This window comes from Rattus norvegicus, chromosome 15, assembly GCF_021556685.1.
Source record: "Rattus norvegicus strain SHRSP/BbbUtx chromosome 15, alternate assembly SHRSP_T2T, whole genome shotgun sequence".
NCBI classification, from domain to species: Eukaryota; Metazoa; Chordata; class Mammalia; order Rodentia; family Muridae; genus Rattus; species Rattus norvegicus.
The window spans coordinates 15,132,637-15,159,729 of NC_141548.1; the positions used below are offsets into that span (position 1 = coordinate 15,132,637).

Here is a 27,093-nt window from a genome sequence, read left to right on the forward strand (position 1 = left end):
CTGCTTCTACCACTGAGAGCTACAACCCCCACTACCATATGGTGCAAGTCTTAGACTCAGTTTCAACTCACAACTCCATTCCACCCAATAAATGCTAAAGTAACCTTGGGTAAATAGATACAGAGAACAGGTCTACAATTAAATGTTTACTAACAATAAATAATAAACTAATTCATCTTAAGGTAATTATCTTGTACACAGATAAATTTACCATTAACGATGGGAGCAAATTTGCAGGCTAATGAGATGAATATGTTTGTCTTTACATAAATAATGAAATATTAGATGAATAAGTGGTACCACAGGACACAATGCTTCTTCAAGGGTTTGGCAGAGTTGATCAATAGATCAATATTCTGATTGTGTAATGGACAATGACCCAAAGACAATTTTGCACCAATGCACACTACAACATGTAGAGGCAAGCTTCAGGGAATTTCAGAAACTGTTGGAGATCCCAAAGCTAAAATGTATTAATATTTTTAATAAAACTCAAACTAGCATATCAAATAATAATTTTATTATTTTTTTTCTTTTTCAAGACAGGATTTCTCCATGTAGTCCTGGCTGTCTTGGAACTCCCTCTTCAAACCATAATTTTAAAAGTCTAACCTAGTAAAATCTGAACTGCTTTTGTATTTACGTACTGAGGAATGGTCACACGAGAGTAGTAACATTCTTCATTTTCTGCAATTATACAGTGATGTTTCCGTAAGAGATGAACATTTTGTATATTCATTTAAATATTGCGGTTCCTGATGTGTAATAGTCTGGAGTCTGAGCTGTCATCCTTCAGGCAGTATTTGTTGTGTCGCATGCCACTGAGGTCATGCCCCATGCAAAGTACACAGTTGTGTGTTCACATGCACGGCTACAGAGAAAACACACAGTACAACATGGGAGGCACTGAGAAATACCATGCGTTCATGATGCATTTGGTTTCGAGTTACTCTTTAGACAGCACATCATCAGAAATGTTTCCTTATTGCTCATTTTTGTGTAATGCCCACATTTAGTTATGCATCACAAGCTACACCTTTAGAAACCTGTATCTACTCTGCTAGCACATGTTCATGACATGAAATTTACTGTGCAAAGCCTGCCATGAAATTCACTTTTATCTGCAATACTTGCTTTGTTTTCCCTCCCTTTCATGCTTCAGTATCTTTAAGACAGTATCTCTTTACCGAGATGGGTTAGCAGACTTGCTGACCAGTGAGCTTTGGGGGGAACCTCCTGCCTCTCCCCCCAGTACTAAGGTTACAGAAGCAAGCTGGCACATCTGGCTTTATGTGGGTCTTTAGTATCCCAACTGAGATCCTCATGCTTGCTTAGCAAGAATCTTACCCCCGGAGCCATCTCTGCAGCCCAGGACAAGTTTGTTAAGGTCTACGTGACTTAGTGTTGTTATTTTCACAATAAGGTGTTGTAAGTAGTGGAGGGGATGACGCGCGTACATGCAGATTACACCACCAAGAGACCAACGATGTTCTTGGTAACGGTGACTGCTACATGGTAATACTTCCCCAGGATCCCGCAAATGTAGCCATCACGTACTTTCTGAGCAGCTGCCCAATGAGGTGCGATTCTGTCTTACATTTGCTTTGATTTCCTTTTAGTAGCAAGGCCCACACAGAAAAGCGTTGCTCGATGAATGGCAACGAACGGGGTGCCTAGTAGCGTCCCTTATCTGTAAAGGTGCACACCCTTCACATATAGTGTGATTGAAAAAGTTCCAGAATGGCTATTCTTCTTCGGTTTATACGACATAGATTAGTTACGGTAGTTATTGCTGTGGGTATCTGACAAAACAATGGGAAGGAGAGAGGCTTGGGGATGTAGTCCATCCTGGCTGGGTAAGAAGGTGTGGCTACAGGAGTCTGAGGCAACTGAATGACACTGCATCTCAGCGGGAAACAGAGCAGGATAAGTGCGCATGCTCAGTTCCCTTTTCCTTTTTAATTCGGTCTGGGGCCTCCGCCCATAAAACGGGTCCCAAGTTAGGGCAGATCTTCCCCTTTCAGATAAACTAATGCAGAAACTCTCTAGCAGCCATGCCAGAGGTTAGTCTCCATAGCGATTGTGAATCTTGACAAGCTGACTGTATTCCCCATCAAACCAAACTTGATTGAATGGTGAGGTTACTCATTTCTGGCTCTACAATTACATCGATGGGAAGCATCTAAATTTGTCTACTGTCATTTTCCCTTCTCTTCACCTGGAGAATATGAGTATCTGAAGAGTCTGAAACAACCTGTAGGGGGAGCAAACAATCCTTCAGTTATGTATCAAGAAAGACTTGAAAAGATTTGGATTTGACTTGGAGTCAGTGTATATAATCAGCAATTATATTTCAGCTAATGAATCCCAGAGGTAAAGATCATTAACGTTCTGAAAATAAAATGGGTTCGGCATGGCACAGTCTTTCAGATCTTCTCTCGAGATAATTAGTAAAGGCAAATATTTGTGAGTTGAACAGAGTGTTCAGCATTACATAAACTAGCAAAGAGCTATTGCCTCCACAAAAGAAACAGAAGACAGCTTCAAAAGTGTCTCAATCATATGCTTCCCTCAAGTATGGGAGACATAATGAGAGTTCCAGATGAGTCCTTATAAACTGGCTCGTCGCACTGAAACAGGGACAAGGGTCAAACGGTTGGGATTGCTTTTCTGCTGAATCGAAAATGCAATAAAAGAATGTCTTTGTCTACTTGATTGCGTACGCATAATGTGCACACTCATTTATATCCTTATCTTCTTTCAATTTATACTCCTATATACCCTCCTCTATCTGTATGTGTGTGAGTGTGTGTGTGTATGTGTGTAAGTGTGTATGTGAGTGTGAGTGTGTGTGTGAGTGTGTGTGTGTGAGTGAATGTGTCTGTGGGAGTGTTGTAAGGCTGTGTGTCAGTGAATGTATGTGTGTATGTGTGTGAGTGTGTGTTTGAGTGTGTGTGTGTGAGTGTGTGTGAGTGTGTATGTGTGTGTGAGTGAATGTGTGTGTGAGTGAATGTGTGTGTGAGTGAGTGTATGAGTGAATGTGTCTGAGAGTGTGTGTGTGTGAGTGTGTGAGTGGGTGTTTGTGTGTGTGTGAGTGTGTGTGTGTGAGGCTGTGTCAGTGAATGTATGTGTGTATGTGTGTGAGTGTGTGAGTATGTGTGTGAGTGAGTGTGTGTGTGTAAGTGTGAGTGAATGTGTTTGTGAGTGAATGTGTGTGTGTGAGTGTGTGTGAGTACGTGTGTTAGTGTGTGTGAGTGTATGTGTGAGTGTGTGTGTGTGAGTGTGTGTGTGAGTGTGAGTGTTTGTGTGTGAGTGAATGTGTGTGTGAGTGTGTGTGTGAGGCTGTGTCAGTGAATGTATATGTGCATGTGTGTGAGTGTGTGAGTGTGTGTGTGAGTGGGTATGTGTGTGTGAGTGTGAGTGAATGTGTTTGTGAGAGAGGGTGTGTGTGAGTGAATCTGTGTGTGAGTAAATGTGTCTGTGAGAGTGTGTGTGTATATGTATGAGTGTGTGAGTGAATCTGTGTGTGTGTGAGTGAGTGTATGAGTGAATGTGTCTGAGTGTGTGTGTGTGAGTGACTGTGTGTGTGAGTGAATGTGTATGAGAGTGTGTGTGAGAGTGTGTGTGAATGTGTGTGAATGTATGTGTGTTAGTGTGTGTGTGAGTGTATGTGTGAGTGTGTGTGTGTGAGTGTTTCTGTGTGAGTGTGAGTGAATGTGTGTGTGAGTGAATGTGTGTGTGAGTGTGTGTGTGAGGCTGTGTCAGTGAATGTATATGTGTATGTGTGTGAGTGTGTGTGTGAGTGAGTATGTGTGTGTGTGTGAGTGAGAGAGGGTGTGTGTGAGTGAATCTGTGTGTGAGTAAATGTGTCTGTGAGAGTGTGTGTGTATGTGTATGAGTGTGTGAGTGTGTGTGAGTGTGAGTGTTTGTGTGTGAGTGTGAGTGAATGTGTGTGTGAGTGTGTGTGAGGCTGTGTCAGTGAATGTATATGTGTATGTGTGTGAGTGTGTGAGTGTGTGTGTGAGTGAGTATGTGTGTGTGAGTGTGAGTGAATGTGTTTGTGAGAGAGGGTGTGTGTGAGTGAATCTGTGTGTGAGTAAATGTGTCTGTGAGAGTGTGTGTATGTGTATGAGTGTGTGAGTGAATCTGTGTGTGTGAGTGTGTGAGTGAATGTATGAGTGAATGTGTCTGAGGTTGTGTGTGTGAGTGAGTGTGTGTGTGAGTGAATGTGTATGGGTATGTGTAGGAGTGTGTGTGAGTGTGTGTGTGTGTATGGGTATGTGTAGGAGTGTGTGTGTGTGTGTGAGTGTGTGTGTGTGTATGGGTATGTGTAGGAGTGTGTGTAGGAGTGTGTGTGTGTGAGTGAATCTGTGTGTGTGAGTGTGTGAGTGAATGTATGAGTGAATGTGTCTGAGGTTGTGTGTGTGAGTGAGTGTGTGTGTGAGTGAATGTGTATGAGAGTGTGTGTGAGAGTGTGTGTGAATGTATGTGTGTGAGTGTGTGTGAGTGTGTGTATGGGTATGTGTAGGAGTGTGTGTAGGAGTGTGTGTAGGAGTGTGTGTGTGTGAGTGTGTGTGTGTGTGTGTCTTTTGAATACACACAGCCCCACTGTGGCCTGGGGTAATAGTTTTACTCAAACTAGTGAAAGTAATGCTAAGTATGTTCCTTTATCTTTTAATATCTTTTTGAGGAAAAAAATCCTCAAAAAATTGTATTTTTGACAATAAATTTTAAAGGTGGACTTTCTGGCTTTATTTTGCCATGTTAAGTTATAGTTCATGAATTTAAGGTTAATTTTCTCCAGTGAACCTCTCCTTGAAACTAAATATGAAACAGATCACAGAAAAGCAGCTCAGACTACAACTTACCTCAAGTGTGGAAGTCTGGGCTCGCTTCTCTTCTCCCCTGGCATTCCAGAAGCAGACAGGAAGGGTTTTCATGGAGCCCCAGGATCTGTGACACTGTGTTCCACTGGTTTTCCACATTCCTATGTGTCATTCCAAACCTTTACTTCTGTTCTTCCACGACTTGTGTGGAAATCATCAATGATCCAGATGCACACGTGCCCCTTGGCCAATGCACCATGCTCCAAATCCTATGATCTGTGTTGGTAGCCAATGTTCTTAACTACTGAGCCACCTCATCAGGTCCTTTGTCTTTGTGTGTGTGTGTGTGTGTGTGTGTGTGTGTGTGTGTGTGTGTCTGTGTGTCTGTGTGTCTGTGTGAGTGTGTATGTATAATTAAACACACAAGTTCCTCATTGTTTCAACCATCTGACAGATTCATTTTATTTCAAACCTAATATTACTTATGAAATTAATGGGGAGGGTGCTTTAACACTGACTGGGTCTTTTCTCATGCCTACTAAATTACTGCCTTCAATGGTGAACCAACCCAATTAGCTCTAGCTTCCTATGTTTCCCAAGTGACTCAGATCCACGGTGGGGCAGATCCGCTCCAAGGGTTCAAAACCCAAGTTACTGTCAACAGTGTGTCAAGATCAAGGCCAGACACCAATAGAGTAGGCTTAATTTTTAACCCAGAAACCAGCTAATGGGTCCACAGACTCTGACCTCTTCTATCTTATGTCTAACTAACTAACTAACTAACTAACTAACTAACTTTCCAAAACTCTCCTTTTTCAAAGTCATCCAGCTGGGCTGCCATCTGTACGCTATGCACAGCAGGGCAATGTCTCTCCGGCAGGGCCTGTGAGACGTCTTTTCCCTCTTGCCTTTATGGCATTTCTGTATTGTTAGCAGAGGTCTGTATTGGATTTCTCGGCCACTGTTTCTGTCCTTTGACAGAATGAATGGAGGAAGACTAGGTTAGTTAGAAACTCTGGCCACAGCTGCCTTCCATGCTGTACTCTCATCTCTCTAGATCAAGCATCCTGAATTTTCAGCGATGTGATTTGCTTCCAGGGATAACATTTTCGTTTGTGCTTAAGAACACTCTTTATTACATTGTATAACTTTGTCAGCTGATAAAGTCAATGAACTTGCGCAGAAGATGATAAAGAGTCTGGGTGGAAGGAAACAGGATTACCTGGACCTTAGAGCCTGTTCACTGCTCCTTTCTCATCTAGACTTGGCCTAAGAGCATAAACTTCATTCACATGAGGATTCTAAGTACCTAGAGCATTGGTTCTCAACTTGCTAATGTTGCACGACCCCCAACCATAAAAATTATTTCATTGCCATTTCAGAACTGTAAGTTTGTTACTGTTATGGGTCATAATGTAACTATCTGATATGTGACATGCAAAGGGGTCACAGCCCACAGAATGAGAACCACTGCTTAGAACGTGTTTGCATGCCTTGCTAAACGCGCTGATAAAACGTCTCACCTCCCATGAAAGCTACAATGGCCCATTGAGTACAGATAATTCTGCTTTAGCAGTGAGGAAGTTGATACTCATGGGTACAGAGTAAATTGGATACATGATTGAAAAAGCCCATCTCACGGCAACGACTCACATCCCCATATTCCACCTGCCAAGCCCTGAACACAAACATTTTCCCTACATGAAGGGAGTATGACAAGTGAGTTTGTGGTGAAGCTCAGCTACCCAACGGCTGTGGCCCTTAGGACAGTCCTGGAGACACAGCGACCCAGTCTTCATATCCAAAGGTGGGGGAAACATGGCTTGCAAGACTTGTTCACCTTTAGTCCTCTTTAGCACTCAAAGCAGGAGGAGTGTATAAATTGTGAAGTGCAGCCAAGTGGACAAGAGTGCCATTAGCTCACAAATGTCCCCTAGGAGAGAGCCCCTATCCACTAAATGGCCGATCCTCGCTATAAAAACATAGATGTGGTGCAAAGCTATGCTTTTAAAGTCAAAGGATCCTGTAACAAATATGACAGTATGATTATAAGGAACGATCCCGGCTTTCAATAATTGAGTACCCAAGAACACTACTTGGAATGGTATAGAAACAAAAAATAATTATACTTGAAGGTAGTTTCATAAGAATATAGAAATACTCAGGCTGTACTTACTAATCAGGGAAGCACTGAAATGATTCCTATGATGTTGGCGCTGCCTTTCTTGGGGATCATTCAGATAATGCCCTTTGCTCCCGTCAAAAAAAAAATGTTCCTTATTAATTTTTCTAGTAAGGGACATAAGATGTATAGGATAATTTTAGAATCCAGGAACTGGGATTAATAGATTTTGGAGATTGGGTAATTATCGTGGCATCTATGGTTAGAGACTGTGGAATCTCTGCTCGCTGGGTCTTTGCATAAATGTCAACTCCGCATGGAAGCCCTCCTTGATTCCCCTCTTCCCTTAGCAAAGCTAGGCCGAGTCGTTGTTCAGTACCAGTCCATCGTCCCTGCAGCACATGTCACAATGTGATTCTAGAGTACTTGTTCGGTTACTCAGCACAACTGTCACCAGACTGCACAGTTCTTAACAAAAAATGGAGGAGTTTATTGGTCCGTTATGATTTTCTGAGAGGTTTGGCTATATGTAGGCATCCAGAATGGCAATATGGTAGGTTCCTATTTTTTTTTTTTTTTGGTGAACCCACACATAATGCTAGAATGAAGAAACAGCTATACTCTTTACAGAGGGACATCTGCTATCTAAGGTGGCGACATCTATTCCTCAGTGATCACTTGAACATTAGTGTCTTGATTAGGTCAGGTAGGCTCAGGGACTCTGGTGGCAGAGATAGTTTCCTTCTTATGCCCTTGATGTGTCTGTCACATCGGAATGCTCTCTATGCACTCCCTTGGGGATGCGGTCTTCCTGTAGCTTTACCACCTGATGTTTACATGGGAAGATGGGAGAACTGATCCTCAAGGAGGACCCCCTGTCAAGGCCTAAGAGAATAAGCAAGTGGGTACTTCCTCTTTACCCCCTTTAAAAGTTGATTATTGGCAGGCACTAGTGATGTCTAATCATTTCCAAAGCAATCATTAGAAATAGTCTAATAATATCCATTTTTCTTAAGCTGCCCCATAAGGCTACCAATTTATTATTTCTCAAAACAATATGATGACGACTGTATTTCTTCTGGTGTATATGTATAGAGGAAGACATATGTTTTCAAGGGAGTCACACCCCCTGACCCCCCGGTGAATCCGTAGTTCCATATTGGAACTACAAGGCAGGATTCCCACACTTCTCCCATTAGTGCCATTCCCCCCTGTATCGTTCATGGCAGGAATCACACAGCACTGCACACATCCTCACACCAATCTCATTTGGCAATCACACAAAGCAACACTTACTGCTGTGACTTGTTGGGAGGGATGCCCTTAAAACCCTCCATTATTGATGTTAATATCATAGTCAAGATTTAAGTATGACTGGGTTCATGGAAAGTCCCCAGCCAGCTGCAGAAGACTAATACAAATCTGGTGGTCAGGATGATTAGTGATATGACAAACTTGTGACCTTTCTGAGAAACCAACATCCCGTTGACGTCAGCTGACCACAGGAGCCAGTGTCCTTGGCTTGCATTGATGTTTCCCACTCCCCCCTCCCTCTGTTACCCCTGCTATGGTATAAATTCATCCTTGAGGAAAAATAAAATTTGTCACCTTGATCAGACTCTATTTTTGGCTTCCCTCTTCATGTCTCTTGTCCCCCATTCTTTTCCAGGTAACCTCTGGACCCTCATTGACTGTCTTGTAGGATGGGACAGTGACTGGCATCTTTCTTCTTTCTCCTGGTTAGATCACCCGAGCTTCCTTCTGAAAATCACAAAGCCTCATTTCCCACAATCTCAGAGTGTAACCTTATTTGCTCCTGGACAAGGGATGGCCATCAAATAGCATATAGATTCAGGGAAATCTCTTGAGATGGAATAGAAAAATGGTGCTGTATAATCTACAGTCCACCCCCCTACCAATCACTGACTTATTCCAGCATTTTCTCACCATTTATTATGTGCCAACAATATACTTCCTGCCTCTATGGGATTTATATTCCATAGATAAACATACGACATGCTGTGCCTGGTCCTGGATGTAAGTGTTGGAGACAGAAAGGAAGAGGGAAGAAATACAATGAGTGTAGGGTCTCCATAACATACAGAAGCCTCTTGAGAAGCTAATCTCAGTCATGGGAATTATCAGGTGAACCGTGCTCTAGGCCAAAGGGCAAGAGAAAGTACCAGGGTCCTGAGAGATGGATAAGCTTTGTTGAAGGAAATCAAGTGGTTAATGCACATGCGTCAGGCATGTACATTTAGAGACATATCCAGGGTCCTGATAATACTGTAGGCCAAGATCAAGGCTGTTGGATTTTATATTTACTGCAACAGAAAATCATTAATGGGTTCAAGGAGAATAGTTGTGTTTGTGTCTTTTACAAATATTTCTTCTGGTTGCCTCATGTATAACAGCGCTGTGCTGAGGGTAAGAATTGAAACTGGGACAAAAGTGTCACTGCAAAGGCTCAGTTAGGATAGGAAGGCACCAATGTCCACATTGGACTTGAAAGGGACACAAAATCAGGATGCAGGCTGAAGTAATCAGGGAAAGGGTTTGCTGATGGACTAGATGTGGATCTGAGAGAACAGAGGTGGTACTGATACGTGCTTTGATCATAATATTTGGGGATAAAAAGCACATTAAAAGAAGACATTGGTGGAGCTTAGGGGGATACCAGAGAATTTTATTTGGCGAATATGAATCATGAAGGGCCAACTGTCCATTTAGCTGCAGAGACCACATGCCTCCACTTATGGAATGTGATATATATCTGAATGATACAGACAGTGGATCCTTTTCGTCACTTCAGGTCACTGGAGCCGTTTCTCTGACTCAGCCTGCTTCTTTGCACTGTTGCTGAATCTTTACACTTAGATCCCGGCAGGAGCTCATCTTGTACACCTTTCTGTCGACTCAAGTAAGTTTCCGTTTCATACAAGCAAGGCACTAAAATGAGGACGATGACTTCTAAGGCAAGAAAGAGCAGAGGTGGGACTAGAGACCAGGCTTGAGCGTAAGAATCCTCGACCCAGAAGTCCAAACATCAAAGAGCTGTGCTCTGTGCCACATCCTCAGCAAGAGGACTTCAAAGACTGGGCCATGGATGCTGCTCACAGTGACCACACCATGGCAAAAAATGGCTGGCAAGGGGCAAAGACTTCAAAGAGAAAAGGACATCTCTGCGGGAGAGCTATCTATCAGCTGCCATCATGAAAGTTCAGGGCGCTTGGCACAGCGGCTGTCTGCTGCTTCACTTTGCTAAAAGAGCACGGGGATGTTCACAGGTGGCCTCCGGCACAGTGTGCACACAACTTGGCACTCGGTTGACATCTCCTGACTGAACAATTGGCTGGCAAGGAGAAGGAAAACGTCATTCTTTTTTACATTTCTTATTTATTTGCTTTTCTGTGTGTGTGTGTGTGTGTGTGTGTGTGTGTGTGTGTGTGTGTGTGTGTATGCGTGTGTGTACCAGAGGACAACTTTGGGTGTGGCTTTTTTAGGATATTTTATTTATTTATTTATTTGACACGGACCTAAGACTTACTCTTTAGGCTAGACCAGCCAGCCAGCAGCCCCAGGAATTCCTCTGGCCCCACCCTCCTATTGCTGATATTGCAAGTGTATGCCACCAATGCAGACAGCCATTTTGACTCCCAGCACGTGAAATAATCTTTCCTCCCCTGTTAATTCTTCTTGACCTTTCTGAAAAAAAAAATAATGGTCCCTACTTTGGGGAAATCTTTTCTTATGAGTTTGAGGTTAAGCATAACTCCTTCCCCAAGGTCAGCCAGTGACAAGATGAAGTTACTTGTCAGGATGCCAGTAAGTTGAGTCTTATCTAAGCTCACAGAAGTGTTAAACACTGTCACACCATACACCGATGCTCACCATGCTGGCCCCTAGGCTGAAGCAGAGGTTTATTGGGTATGTGTACTAACTCAAGACTTAAATCACCTCAGTGTTGACTCTCCCCTACTTTCTGTGGCACAAGACTTTGATGTTGTAAGAGGGAAAAGCCCTCACTAGTGAGTAGGACTCTGGTACCTTGAAGATGGACAGAGGGGCCATGGGTTTTGAGATGGGAATCTTCAATGGGAAATGAATGAACTTGCTGTCCAGATGCTGTAGTTACCGAGGATGCTCATGCCTCCCAGACACAATAAATACCTAAGGCTCATGGCTGAAATTAGAAGGCAGTGTTGGGATGCTGAGCACTCTCGGCAGAAGCAACAGAGCAAGACCAGGCCAGGGACACAGGCATTCCTGTGAACTTGACCTAAGAACACTAAAGTGGATGTGACTGTGGGCCCGAAGCAGGGATAGAGCGCTATACCAGAGCAGCTCCTGGGGTGCAAGGAGGGGCAGAACTAAGACACAGGCTCCAGGTGCACTGCAGTCAATGAAGCCAACTGTAGCCACAGAGGCCTGAGACAGTAGGGTCTAGATATGCAGCCTCAGCAGACCCCACAGTGTGAGACAGTAACATTACCATTGGGAGAGCACTCCTTGCTTTCCAGTGAGAAACCCAGTTCCGAACACTGTTTTCATATTGGCACTACCCCTACTCCCAATATTTAGAGAATCCAATTGCTTAACTAAATGCCCCCCCCCTCGATCTACATGGCTGTGGCATGACACTCGCTGGACTCCAAGCGCTTTGATCTGCAGACATCTTGCTGATCGTCTACCCAGTGATGTCAACTTTCACCTTGGTCCTGTTGGGAGCCTTGCTGATTTCTTACTCTACTGTAAACATTGTCTCTCCCCATTTCCAAAGCTGCTTACAAGTTTATAGCAAAACAGATGTATTTTTTTCCACTCAATAAATAATCAAATGCAAGCTGTGATCTAGGATACCCAACTTTAGAATCTGCTCTTACATTGCATATGGTATAGGCCCCATGAGGAAGCCAAATATTTTCCATTTAAAGCCCCAGCCTGTCTTACTGGTGTGAGTGACAGAAAATGTAAGAGGATCTGTAGCAGTGTGTTCAAGTTACATGGCATTAGATGCTGTGATGACTAATCTTGACGGTCCAGCTGACTAGAAAGCAGCTAAGCACACGTGGGTGTTTCTGTGAGGAACCTTTAGAGAGAATTGAAGAAATACCTGAACTGAATGTGAACGGAACTGTCCCATAGGAAGAGGGCAAGATGACAGGACTCTGTAACTAGAAATTTCTCTCTCTCTCTCTCTCTCTCTCTCTCTCTCTCTCTCTCTCTGTGTGTGTGTGTGTGTGTGTGTGTGTGTGTGTGTGTATGTGTGTGTGTCCCCTCTTCCATACTCCCTCTCTCTTCCTCCTTCTCTGTTTCCTGGCCTCCAGAGGTAAACTGCACAGACCCACCCCATGACCTTTCTGCCAAGAGAGACCCAAATTTCTAAAGCCCGGGGCTTTAGAAGCTTGGCAGGAGAAGCATTTTCTTCTCCTGAGTTGTTTTGCTGAGATTTTTTTCTCACAGCAGGGAAACAGACTAATAGAAATATCTTCCTGCTGAGAGACTCCTGTACACTAAATCTCAACCTACCACCAGCCCTGTATTAGGCAGCTTGCTTCACTCTCATAGCTGACCGTGGTAACAGCTCAGAGTGGTATAAATGCAACTTTAGAAAGTAGAGGTTGGGTGAGGAGGGCTGGCTTCGTCAGTGAGTCAGTCATGGACAGCATGAGGCTGAGACCTCAATCATCCAGTGGCACTGTCCATATTGTTATCCAGTCACAGGCAAATGTCCAAATGTCCACTCCAGTTTATGTGGACAAAGGCTTTGTAATTCATCGAAAGGGTCTGACTGGCCACATAGTGGCCATGAGAAAAACCAGAAGTTACAACTTAGAAGGGGGCTGAGGGCATCCTTATAGTCCTAGTCTCACTAGGTCTCAGCCACTGGGAGGGAAAGTGACTAAGAGGTCTCATTACTTTCCTGAGCAGACATTCTAGTTACTCCTTTGAAGTGTCAGAACATTCCCTGCCTCTGTGCGTGCGCGCATTGCTTTTACTTTCAGTTTTGGTTTTCCAAGACAGGACATCTTTATCCATCCCTAGTTGTCTTGGATCTTGGATTCATGGTGATCTGCCTGCCTCTGTCTCAGGAGTGCTGGAATCAGAGGCATGCACCATGCCATTCTCCAAAAACATTTTCTTATCACCTTTCTAAGCAGATTAGCACTTCCTAGACACAAAGAATATTTTGAGGCTCTCTACTTCGTCTTGTGTATATTAGGTGCTTAATAAAATGTCGGCCAACAGCACAAAACATTCAGAGAAAGGGAGGTACGGATTAATAAAGTGACGATGTCGTTCATCATCACTGTAGGACCTGCTGTGCTGTCCTGCACTTGGCGGGTGCTGAGCGACTCTCTGAGACTGCTCCTAAGTGAATAAATCTTCCACAGAGACAAGCAGAGAGCCTGGAGTATCATCAATCTAGAATGCCTTGGAGGGATAGCTCAAGCCAAATGCACGGGATTATAATTTGCCAACTATAACTAAAATCATACGTTAAAAGAGAAGAAGAGAGTCTCTCTTCTGCAAACCTGGGTGCCTGAAGCAGTTTGGGGTCTGGCTCCCATGATTCCCTTTTGTCCCACTTGCTTCCAGTTGCCTAGCAACCAATTCCCCCTGGTCTCAGCTGGGGCTACTCTGTTGCTTGCTGCTGCGCAGTCCCAAGAGAGAGGGATGTGCTTTCTCAGCAGACAGACTTGGACTTCACCCTTCTCAACCAGAAGGCTCCATGGGCCTTACCCCTGATCTGCTCATCAGATTCCTGCTACAACCTGCCTCTGAGATAAACTGCTCAGGATAGTCTTCTTGGGAGTCACTTGAAGAGGGACAGCCACTATCAAATGTTACCTCTTCAATGTAAAATGGCAACCATTGAGTAGGTAAAAGAAATGATGGGTCTCTGACAAAGCCTGCTACCCCTAAGTTCGGGCGCTGTTCATCTCTGGCCACAATCCACAGCCTCTGACCTCATCACACTGCGGGCTCGCCAGTGTCCTTGCTCTTTCTACCCCAGGACCTTTGGACTTGATGCCTCTCATAACTTCCCCCAGAGTCCTCACCTTTAGTGAACACTATGCCACAGAATAGTCTTAAATGCCTGCTAAAAGCCCACACTAGGGTCCCAGAGCCCCAGCAGGTCACCATGCATAAATCTGGCTACCTGCTTGCTTCACCTTTCTTCCACTTAGAACACAATCGTGACAGTTGGGGTGGGTCTGGCTTTCTAGCGCTCTTTCTCAGTCCCTAGAGAACTACTGCCAAAGCAGATTCTTGGAAAATAGCGTTGAAGAAATGGGTCTGTGGATTTCAGATCCTCTCGGAACACCATCCCCTATCTACTACTCGTATAAAACTGTGAGCTCAGGAACTCTAAAGCCCACACGCACCTCCAAAAAGCTGTCCTCTCATTCCTAAGTGGCATTGCCTGGCATCCCTAAATTTGACTCCTATTGCCAGAAATAGTTAAGAGGGCCATTGATTCAACTTTAAACTTCCCCATCTAAAGAAATCTGGCCAAAAATTTCATGAAGCAGTGAAAAACAAAAACAAAAACAAACAAACACCCCCCCCCAAAAAAAAACAAAACACCAATCTCACAACTCCTAGGCAACACGAAGACTAAGCAAGCTGAGAGGGTGCGTCCTGTGAGCCCCCACTTGCTTTATTTGAAATGTGTTCCTGCCCTCTACTGGCCATGCACAATATTGCAACTTGAACTCAAACTGTCAAACCCATTAGGCACGTGCCTGTAAATGTCCTGTTCCAGATAAAGAAAACAGATGAGAAGAGTGATTCCTGCAACAAAAAGATGGCCTGGCTTTTGGCTGTCTTCTCATAAGACAACAAAAAAAAAATCAGGGACAGATGCTCACTTTAGAATAAGTGAAGAAACAAACTGATTAAGTGGAGAAATTAAAAAAAAAAAGGAAATAAAATCAGCAGGTTAGGCAGGCAGCATGGTTTCTGGATGGTGCACAAATCCAGGAGAATGGGATACAAACTAAATGAAAGGTGGTCAGATTCCTCGTGTTTAGAAACAAGGGAGAGACTTGAAGTGATCAAAAAAAGAAAAAAAAAGTACCTTAATCAGAGATCATGGGTCACTGAATGGCGGTGGCCCCACATCTTGCAGGTTAAACGACTGATCTAGAGGTATGCCACACATCTTCCAGGTTCGTAAGTGCATACTTCCTGCTGTGTGCTCATTACGTGAGTGTAAATGTCCTCTTTCACTTAGCACACTCCATTCCCCAATGGCCACCCTGCTTCAGGCAGGGTGTTATGCTGTGCTGACCCCACAGTCATTTGACTCCCTTGCTAGTCCCTTCTGAATCTCTTATATAATGCTAAAACATTGCCCTTCTCACCTCAACACACACATATACACACATACCACATAGATACAAACACACCACTCACACAGACACAGGCACACACACACACACACACACACACACACACACACACACACACACACACACACACAATGTGCTTCAGCAACCAGCATTTTCTTCTCCTTGATGGTATAGTTAGAAGTCCCCATGTGCCAAGAAAAATAGATCAGTCAATCCCAGGGGTCTCCATTTTGACCCCTCCCCCAGCCCTAGCATGTGCAGTGAATGTGGCATTCTGGGCTGCAGTTCTGTCAACATCTCTGGGAACACACATGCACGCTGTGGAAAGGAGGAAATGCTCCCCTCTCCATACGTGTAAATCACTGTGGAATGCTCATCAAGCGATTTAGCCTGCAAACTTCCTTCCCTTCCACATTTGGAAGTGCTGTGTATAATTCCCAATGTGAAGAATTTCATCTATCAGTGACTGCCTAAGAACACTGTTGCTGTGACATTGAAACCAGGATCGTTGACAGTTCTTACCAGCGTGGTATAAAAGGCCTCAAACACCTGTATTTTAGAAACAAAGTGACGACATTTAAGAATACCTTATATTTAGGCTTCAGCTAGATTACCTGTGCTTGGATACACTTGATTCAGGAGTAGTCATGGTGGTCCACACCTTTAACCCTGCAGGTCCCTCTGGAAGCCAGCTGAGTCGACAGAGTGAATTCCAGTCCAGCTAGGCTAGGTAGCAAGACCTTGTCTCAAACAAACTTGATGTAGCATCTTAACATTCTATCTTAGGATTTTATTAGGTGAAGAAAAAGGAAAAGAAATCAAAACGAAAACAGAAGTTTAAAAGAAAAAAAGCATGAAATAAAGTCATTCTGCAGTAACTGCTACTTAGGTACGGAGGATACGGCTGTTTTGTCGCCACCTACTGGTCAAAAGCTGGGAATGCTTAAAATGAGTCCAAAACTCCAATTATCATGTAAACAACCAAAGAAGTTGAAGAAGCCCCACCCTGCCACGTTTTAGTCAGCACAGCCATGGTGGTTGCAGCAGCGAGACTTCTAGGGTCCTCCTTAATTGCTGTAGTAACCTGGTTCCGGGGCTTCAGTGGTGCTCTTGATGTCCTTCCCTCATGCCTGAAGATCCCAGGGTAAGGAAATCGTCAGAGGCATTACAGTCTTTCAGCTAGCATTCTGTACTAATGTGGCTGAATGTGATAGAGGAGCTGAAAAGACCAGGGTCCTAAATATCCAGTCCACACTCACAGAGACCAAGTAGGTCACCTTGAGGGCGTGTGGAACAGTGGTGGTCTCTACATCAGGCTCCTGGCTGGGCCTCAGCCTGAGGGCAGCAGGAACAGTTCTCCTGGAGTTCACAGAGGAGCAGCTCCAGCAGACTTCGAGGACGGAGCAGCCCTACCTTCAGCTTTCTTGGCTTTGAGATTGTGAGAATGGGATGTCCCCCTAGTCCCCAAGAAACCCAACGCTTGCTTGATGGTCTACATGCTGGAAGTCTGCTTGATGGTCTACATGCTGGAAGTCTGGAAAGATAGAAAATGTCACCTTCCCTGGCTCAAACCCAATAAAGTGACTGATCTTGTTAAAAGAAAAGGAAAAGGAAGAGGATGAGGAGGAAGAGGACGAGGAGGAAGTAGAGGATAATGAGGAGGAAGAGGAGGAGGGGGGAAGGAGAAGGAGGAGGAGGAAGAGGAGGAAGAAGTAGAGGAGGAGGAGGAGGAAGCCGCAGTGGCAGTGGCATCAGTTCACTTAGGAAAAGAAAATGGTGGGTACAGAGTCCAGAAACAGGTGCTCAGACACTATCTCTAATCTCTCTAATGTCCATTGATCCAGTAACTGCTCCTGAACAAAATTCACAAGGGAAACATCAGAACGTAAGTACAGTCAGTGGCCAGGGAACGATGCTCTTCAATTGTAATTTCCGAGTCTGGATAACACTGAGGTTGTCTGCAATGTGAAGTTAGAGTAACCATTAGTTATTTCTGTGAGGAAGTAGATTCTTTATGGCCATGTAAACGCCATGTGAATAGACAACCCTGTATAGATACTTCTGTTTTTCCAGCTCCCAAGAACTGAAAGAAAGGGGTCACGTGAGCCAGGAGTTTGATACTAACCTGCACAACCATGTCTAACAGCAAAGACAAAAACAATCACTATTTTCTCAGTTCTGTGAGGTCAGCACTGTCACTATTCTAGAATGTGAGCAACTGAGTGCCTTTCAGACATGGATCAATCAATATCCCCCACTACACCCAAGGCTGCACCTGATAATCAGAACCCAGTGACATCACTCACTCACAGTCCTAAAACCCCATGACACCCACTGGGCCGTATATAAGCAGACACCGGGATGTGCCCTGCACTTCTGGGGAGCTGCCATCCTGATCTGCTCTTTTCTGTTAGGCCATCCCATATCTCACACCGGAAGTCGCTTTTCTTTCCTTCCTCTTCATTCTTTCCCTCCTCCTCTTGTGCACCAAGGTTCTGGGTAACCAAGCTGGTGGGTGGACCAGAACTTGTGATTGTGGGGAAGTTGGAATGTTGCAACTCCAGAGTCAAATACATCCAGTATCTTTAGCTTTCCTTGGGCGGGGGGAGCTGAAACTCAAGTCCACTTCTGACTGGACCACTTATGTGCCTGTCCTAGTCATCACTAGATAAGTAAGGAGAGAGGAAGTGTGGTGGCAATTGGGTCAAATGTAAAAGGACTGCTGATACTTTGTTATAATGCGTGTGTGTGTGTGCACACACACGCACACACACACACACACTCATACATATGACACACACATGGTATACACACATACACCATACTACACAATACATCATACAAATACATACACACACCACTACACACATACTCACTACACACATACACCACACTGCACACACTATTCATATATGCACTATAAACATACCACACTATACGCACCACATACACACACATACATACACCACACTACACATACATACACCACACACACACCGTATATCACCTACATCACACACACACACACACACACACACACACACACACTTCCTTCTTTTAAAGTACCAGACTTGTTACCAGAGCCGCACGCTGATGGGTAGAAGAGGCTCATTACCTTTCATCAAAATGTCAGGCAGGCAGAATCTAAAGTGAGCTTCCTATTATGAGAGAACGCTCTCCATCTATGTAGCTTTGAAACTGATTGCAAATGAGTTGCCTCAGAGCAGCGGGGCTAGTGGTAATGGTATGCATCTGCGAGCCTTCACTCCAGGCGTGGCTGCATTTACATCACTAAAAACTCTGCAATTACAGCCCAGCCTTTCCTTTCCGGCAGCAGAGGGCGAATAGGAATCACAACTGCAGTTTTCCTGCCTTGGATGGCCGCCAGCAGCCTGAGTCACTGTCCCAGACATCTGTAGCACATTAAACCCCACCGTTGTTATCTCTTTACTCTGCACAATGGTCTAAATCTCTGACAAAAGTGTGGCCAAAGCTTTATCAGCCTTCTAAAGTTGATCAAATCATAAGCTGACACAGAACAACTTCTGATATAGTTAACATGATATTAATAAAACCCATGACCTTCTGTGTTTCAGTGCTTCCTTCCACAATGCAGCAGAAAGCCTTGTGGGACTCAGATGGTTTTGATAATCTCGACTCCATTTAAACCTCTGTGGTTCTGGACATGCTATGGCGGACAATGCCAATGGTACAAATTCAATGCATGATTTTAATGTCTACATCATTATCTATATATGAACCTGCCCCTTCCACTCACGTCACTTCCTTTTTTGCTCCTGCTTCCTATAGTCTAGGGAATAAGAGACAGCCTGGACGGGTCGTACTAGTGGGATTTTACATTCCGGCTTGGGTTGGACTCAGTCAATAGCTGACCAGTAGAAGATGAAGGAGAGAGAGAGGTCAAGGTGGCTGCTCCCCAGGTGATCTGAAAAAAAGACTGAACTATGCAGGAAGAATCCAGCAGGCAAACAAGGATGGCTATTGTCCTGAGTGCTCTATTCCAGAAACACAAATAGACATACTTATGTTTCTCCACAAGGTCAGAGGTTATTGGATAACAATAATTTCACAAGTTGCCATAGTTCCAAAGACAGCAATTTGTCAGGTAAGCCTGCCTATTTTGGCAATCTGGCTGAGGTGACCGCAGGTTCTTTTATTCCAAACTTAATGATTAATATTAATTTTTGTATCACACAGCTCATAGTAAATCTGTCTGTCTATCTATATGTCTATATGTCTGTCTATCATCTATCTATCTATCTATCTATCTATCTATCTATCTATCTATCTTTCTATCTATCTATCTAATCTATTTATCACCTACTTATATATCTATATCTTTATATGTATCTATAATCATCTGATTACAGAATTTAAAAGGCCACAGCAGAGTCCCGGAAATGCAATGGAGTCTGCATTGATAAAATGCTAAGTCCACACCAGTCTCTGCGGAAGAAGCAGTAGTGTGAAGACCATGCCATAGAGAGTCAACGTACAGGGAAAAGACTTAGTCAGGCAAAAAAAAGGGGCAGCATCCAGAACCTGGTCTAGAGTAGGGATGGCAGGTCCAAGTTATGGGCTAGCGGATAGAGGGGTAGATAACAGGGAGTCAAGTAGGCCACATCGACAGTGAAGGTCTGAGAGGGGGGAAGTCCCAAGGCCACTCAGAACTCAGCCTGTTGTTCCTTTATAGGCTTTGGATTTTTTAAAGCCTACATTAATAAGGGTTCTTAAAAGCTTCTACCTCCCTTCTCTCCCACCACTCACCAGAGGTAGTAGAAAGGAAGGTGAAGAGGAGATGGGGGTCGTGGATCTGTTTAGGAAAAGTTCTTTGGGTCAGTTCTAGTCTTCACTGTCAGCAGTCTACTCCTGTAGCAAAACGCCAACAAGAGTCAGCAGGGACAGGACAGTCCAGTCCATTCAGCAGTCAGCAGACATGAATCAGCAACGGCAGTTCAATCCAGAAGAAACTGCGAGGCTCTGCCAATTGAACCGAGTCTGTGGAAGCCATCAGAATATCACAAGAAGCTCTTTGGAGAGTGACTCTCTACAAAGGCTTGACAAGTGAAGATCAGCAACAGGATTCGAGGTGACCCAATGCCAGAGCCTCCTTCCACTCTCTGTGGGGTCATGTGTATATTCTTTCTAAACATCACACAGCCTTTCACATACAAAACATCCTCTCACCTGTGTCTGCTTCAGCAAAATATCCTTCCACTTGTCTGCCCCAGCAAAACATCATGTGACATAACTGAGATTCCAAAGACACCAGGAATTTCCACTTTAGTCCTTCATGGACATAGCAGGTGTCAGAGGATACACTCACTGGAGAGAAGCTGTGTTAGTCAGGGATCTATAGAGAAATGGAACTGATGAAATGATTCTATATACTTTTAAGTATTCATATATATTTTAAGGGAATTTATTAGAGTGGCCACAGGCTGTTGTCAGACTGGTCTAACCATGGCTGGTTTCTCATGGAAAAGCCAAGAATCTGGTAGCTGTTCAGTCCACAAGGCTAGGTATCTCAACCGGTCCTCAGTCTACCTTGGAGTTTTAAAGAAGGAGGTTCTAATGCCAGTGAAGTTATGCCTTGGCAACAGGATAGATGAACTTCCCAGGAAGAGTGAGGACAAACATGTAAAACTCAAAATCTCTCTTCATCCATGTCTTTTTTATGTGCCTGATGTGTGGCCCGGATTTAGGGTGGGTCTTCTGACTTCAAATGATTGAGATTTAGGGAAGGTCTTCATACCTCAAACGATCCAATCAAGAAAAGGCCCTCACTGGGTTGTCCAGGTGCTTGGTTTTAGTTAACACTAAATATAATCGAGTTGATAATCTAGATCAGCCATCGTAGGGTTCATTGCCATTGCAGGGCTTGCAACACTCGCACCACTTTATGGGTGCAAGCAAGTGGATCACAGCCTGTCCTTGGTTTGCTGTGTCTGATAAGCTTTTGAGTCCGGTTTCCCTGATACAATTTTAACCTACTTATGTGCCCTTACAGGACTAATTCACACTGATAAGTTTACAGGGCAGCAGGATCATTTTTACTCCTAGGAAGAAACAATTTATCAGTCTGTGTCACAGGAGTGGTCCCAGTCAGGTGGTGGTATTTGGAGGTCCACCCTGTATGCCGTCCTTCTATCCTCAAAATGAAGTAAAAAATCCGCTTGTAAAATGCAGTCTAGTTTTTACACAATATGGAGTAACAGAGTACGATACAGCCTCATGTCAGGTACAGCGAGTGGTTCCTCCCAACTTCTTTCTCTGCATCAGTACCAGCATTCCTATACAGAGAGGGCTACAGGAACTTCATAGCCTACCTTTCAGACACTTACTGCCACCACAGTCTACTCAACTGATGCTCTGCCATATTCAACAGTGGTTGCTTGAATAGGGTGTTCCTCATAATTCTTGGGGTTTGAACACTTAGGACCTCATTGCTGGCTTTTTAGGGAGAATTAGGAGGTATGACCTTGCTGGAGGAAGCATGTCATTGGGGACAGGCTTCGAGGTTTTAAAAGACTCATGCCACTCCCAGCATGCTCTGTGCCTCCTGCTGTAGTTGAAGATGTGATCTCTCAGATGTTTCTGCTGCCATCATGGACTCAAAGCTCAACCAAACACTGAATTTTGTAGGTTGCCTTGGTCAAGGTGTTTTTTCCCCAGTCAGAGAAAAGTAACTAAGTCACCATCACCTCATCTGGAGTGTCTTATGCTCCAAAGATTGCATTGATGACCTTGGCTTCCCATGAAGAAAAAAGTACATCCTCGTGTACTCCCACACCCTAGGCATGTTGATGCTGTGGCTTAATAAACCAATCAACCACAGTACTTAGTCTGCCTTATGGTTTACATTGCCTTATACATCCATTTGCACAGACTTTGTTGAATTGTCATGTATCCATTACAGTAACTACACAATATATTTGGCAAAAGGTCTAGGTGGGTGATTCCCAAAGACTGTGTTGAGCTTAGTATAAAACTGTCAGACCATCTTTCCTGATGCATTCAGGAATGAGAGTTGGCAAATAAGAGTTCCCATGGCCCACATCCTCACTACCACTTGGCATGTTTAGCATTTTGCAATGTAGTCATTCTAAGACGCGTGCAATTCTTACCCTGCTTTAATTTCAGTTCTCCAAGGACCTATGCTGCAGAGAATCTTTGATGAGCTCATTGGGGACCTGTGCCTCTCCTGGCCAGGTGTTGAACAGGTTTTAATGAAGTCAGAATCCTATTGCTAAATTTTAATAACTGTGTTTCTTGGATACAAGCATTTTATTGGCTATATGTTGTGCAAGTATTTTATTCCACTCCACAGCTTGTTATGTATTCCTTAAATACATACTTAAATAATTCTTAAATTCTTACTGTTTTACTGCTCTGAACAGACACCATGACCAAAGCAACTCTTATAAAGGACAGCATTTAACTGGGGCTGACTTATAGGTTCAGAGATTATCATGAAGGTGGAAACATCAGGCAGGCATGGTGCAGGAGGATCTGAGGGTTCTACATCTTCATCTGAAGGCTGCTAGCAGAATACTGGCTTCCAGGCAGCTAGGAAGAGGGTCTTAAAGCCCACACCCACAGTGCCATGCCTACTCCAACAGGGTACACCTCTAATAGTGCCACTCCCTGGGCCAACTATATTCAAACCATCACATTCATTACAGCATAGAAACACTGTGTTCTAATTGGAGGAGAACTTTCAGCTTTTGCTTTCACGGACTGGACCTTCGCAATTGTTTCTATTAGACATGTTTGTTATCATTAGACATAGACTGACTAGATTTTCTCTGTTGACTTGCAGAGGTGCGATGTTTTCCACTTCATATCAGGTCTACATTTACATTGTTTGTGTTCACATTTTACATTTTAATATCCATGAGCTCCTGTACCATGAACTTGGTGAATATCGTGAATATTTTATTAGTGTTGTGTGTATCTGCTGTGCAGTTGAGACTCTATTGTGAATAATCTTTCCTAGTCTCAGTACTAGCTAATCCAATTTTTAATTCCATACCAAAGCAGAAATCCTTAGTATGGTCTCTGGGAAATACTATATATACTTTTATAATCTGATTTTTGCAGGAACAAATGTTACAAATATTTTCCCAAGAAATTTTCTATGTAATGCCTTTATATTATATTTATTTAGATTCTAATGATAATGCAACTAGGGTATTTTTAAAATACCTCTAAATAGGATTATATGTGGACCATGTCCGAAGAGTAGTCTAAGAAGACTAAGAAGCTGGGCCTGGTAGTGCACACCTGTTAGTAAAACCTGTGGGAGACTGGGGCAGGAGGATCATAAATGCAAGGTCAGCCTGGGCTACATAAGGACCCTGTCTCAGGAATGTAAGGAAGGGAAAGAGGGAAGAGAAGGGAGGGAACAAACAGACAAACAAACAAGAAAGACGAAGAGAGCAAAGTGGAGAGTGAACAGAGAGACCTTGGAACAGAAGTAGGCATAAAGCGATGAGTGATTTCTGGCTTTTAGAATATTTCGGTCAGGGCAATTAGGCCAGAAACATCCTTCAGATGATTCAAAGCTCAAGATTCAAAAAGGGTTTGAAAGGGTTATGAAAGGGTTTTACCCCTCTTCCAAGGTCCTGAAGCACTCACATGATTGTCCTCTTTCTCTCCCTCCTTGTCCCCATTCTTTACTCCCTCCCTCTGTCCCTCCATCCCTCTGTCCTTCCCTCCCTCTTTCCTGACACATTCCTCTCACAGTATTAGTTGTCTAGAAACTCAAGGATAAAGAGCAGAAGGTATATCAAAGGCAGTCACAACAATGATTATTATTGTATATCTGATCTCTCTCTCTCTCTTTTTTTTTTTTTTTTGGTTCTTTTTTTTTTTTTCGGAGCTGGGGACCGAACCCAGGGCCTTGCGCTTCCTAGGCAAGTGCTCTACCACTGAGCTAAATCCCCAACCCCTCTGATCTCTCTTAGTGGAAACCCTAGCCACAGTAAGCAAGTCATAGTCACCTTCTACCTTACAGAACTGTCTGTCCTTCATACCAACCACCTCCAAACCACACCCTGTAGGGTATAAATGAAATCCTTATTGTGTATTGTTGACATGGGTGTGGCCATGGGAAGGACCACAAAGTCTCAGATCCAAGGGAATGGCAAAACCTTTCCCCTGTGCGGGTGTTGACAATGTGTACACAACCTAACAGTTGTAGTTTCCTTCTCCTGATGACTGCTCTCTGAGACTTTCCCCTACAGAGACCTCCTATGAAGACCTCCATCAGAGCAAGCACAGCCTACCTGATTGCAGCTTTTCTGTACACGTGTCTGTTGTTTCTTCATTCCTGAGTCACCCTTGTCAGGTTTACAGGACCAAGCCATGCACCACTTGGCAGCTCCCTTTCTGGGTGTTCTGGATTCTAAAATCACCCAAATCTGACTTTCTGATTTTAAGTCCTGAGCCAGGAAGGCCATTCTTGATGGAAGTCTTACAAACATGAATTTGTCTCTGCTCCAAGTTTGTGCCTGCAGTCAGCTCTTATGTGCTAGGAAAAAAAAAAAAAGAAAAAAGCACTCCTGCTTCTGAATTCTACAGTTAAAACTATTTGCAATTCTGTGCTCCTGCTCTGCTCAGTAAAACAGCTGTGACCCAAAAATACTTTTGGATACTTGACCAAAGCAGCACAGATTATTCTAAACTATTAACAGCCTTGTTTGAATTCTGAGAAGTAGCGAGCGGTTCACCACCAGGTGTCACTAATTTCTCTATTACCACAGGTGATGTCATTCTTAACATTATTTACAATGTTTCTTCATTAAAGATTTCATCTTTTAGTAAATTCACTGGAATAAAATGAGGGGACTAGATATTGACACTGTTTCCTATTTTTAAGCAAGATTCTAATCATGAAAGATTTTCTACTAAAATGTGAATCTAATAGAAAGAACATTTTGTTGTAATAATTTGTTATTGAGTTGAGGTCTTGCTTTGTAACCCGGGGACATATCCTTTCTGCCTCATTTTATCTGCTTCGGCCCCGTGAGTGCTGGGATTCTAGGTGAACACCACTAGGATTCCATACCCAGCCATTCTGAAACTCTTTTAAGAGGGCGGTTACTATGAAGGATAAACACATGAAAAATCACTGCTTTAGGCCTGAACCTTTACTTTTGTGTTCATGACTTGAAGTTTACGCCACGTGTGGTAGCTCAAAGCTACAATATCAGCACTTGGGATGGTTGAGGCAGGAGGATTTCCTCAAGTTTGAAACACCTGGGCTAGCATACTATCATACCAAAATGAGTTCCAGATAATTTTAGTACACACACACACACACACACACACACACACACACACACACACACACACACACACTCTATTTCAGACAAACAATGCACATTGGAGCGCTTAGCCTCTCAGACCCATAGTTTGAATTAGTCATTAGAGATGCCACCGGGTAGGGTAGGCAGAAAGAACTTCCTGTTTATCAAGTTCTTGAGATCTTCTACCCAGAGACAGAACAATCCAACATTAGCTCATCTAATTTGAAAATTCTACAGAAAAAGCTAAGATTAAATACTAGGGGTGGAGGAAAACCTGGTTTTAAAAAAATGCTGTTGTTAGGATGCAGTTAATGCTGTTCGTTGGGGACTCTTATCCTGGCCCCAACATGTCTCCCAATACACAGCTATTTGGAGACACTTAGCTTCTTTGCAATGAGGGTGATGGTAGGTTTCAGGAGAAGTCTCACCAGCATCTGTAGTAGAGGATGTGGGAGTTGATAGCATCCTACCGTGTACAGCTCAGCACTACAATAAAGACTGGGATAGCCTTGAAGGAACCCTGCAGAACAACTTGGAGCATTACAAAGCCACACAAACTCACACGAACCCTTGACTGGATAGATGTATGGCAGCTGAGTGACCTGGGAAAATTACTATAACCTGTCTGAACCTACATGCTGTCATTTATAGAGCAAGGATGCTAAACAGGACCTATGGGTATCAGTTTCATCTTCATAGTTACTGATGTTAAGATGCATTCATACTCCATACCTTTTTGGTCTTTCTCCCTTCAATAAATATACTGAGTGCACACTCTGAGCAAAGTCCTGAAGAAAAGGCCGTGACACCCCAGAAAAAGGGCCCCAATAGAGCTTGACCTCCCAGTGTGAGGCATTCCTGTAGGTGACTCCTTACCTCAGGATGGTGGCAAAGTCGAGCAAGCACACAGAGGAGCAGATATGTGGGCATGGGTAGGAAAGGCAGACAAGTCAGGGCCTGGATGTCAAGGGTAAGGCAGACACCAAGTTGGGAGAGAGACAGGGAAGTATGGGCGTGAGGTTTCTGAGGAACTTCAGAGTGAGGCAGGCAACTCTGTGAGGTCCACATACAACGTCCATGTTTCCTCCCAGGATCTTGATCTTGGTTTGAAACCTTTAATTTTTATTTGTGTTAGGCAGGCTTGAAAAGGGGACACACCGAAGAGGGCAGCATGACCATTTCTTCAGTCTTGAGAATGTGAATCAGAGATCCCTGAAGAAGCCACATCTATGTTGAAGGTGAAGGCAGACTGAGCCGGAATGATCTTGGGTGATCTAAATCCCTTAGGAGCCACCATGTTCATCCTCTTTACTTGACATAACACCTTTGTGGCTAACAGGTGAAGGCTTTGGAATGTATTTCCCAGTCGACCACGTGCTGCCACCAACCTGAAGGCTAAGAATGTTCAGACGGCATCTGAAACACAGAGCAGAGCCTCCCCATCCTGTTGT

At 43.8% G+C, this 27,093-nt stretch overlaps 1 protein-coding gene and 1 pseudogene across 1 annotated transcript in view; one reads left to right on the plus strand and one right to left on the minus strand.

Annotated features, from left to right (window-relative positions):
* The window catches only part of Synpr (synaptoporin), a 326,780-nt gene that overhangs the window by 251,423 nt on the left and 48,264 nt on the right, over positions 1 to 27,093 (minus strand). The gene's annotated exons all lie outside the window — the stretch shown is intronic.
* On the plus strand, positions 13,184 to 16,930 carry LOC148000835 (ornithine decarboxylase antizyme 1 pseudogene; annotated as a pseudogene).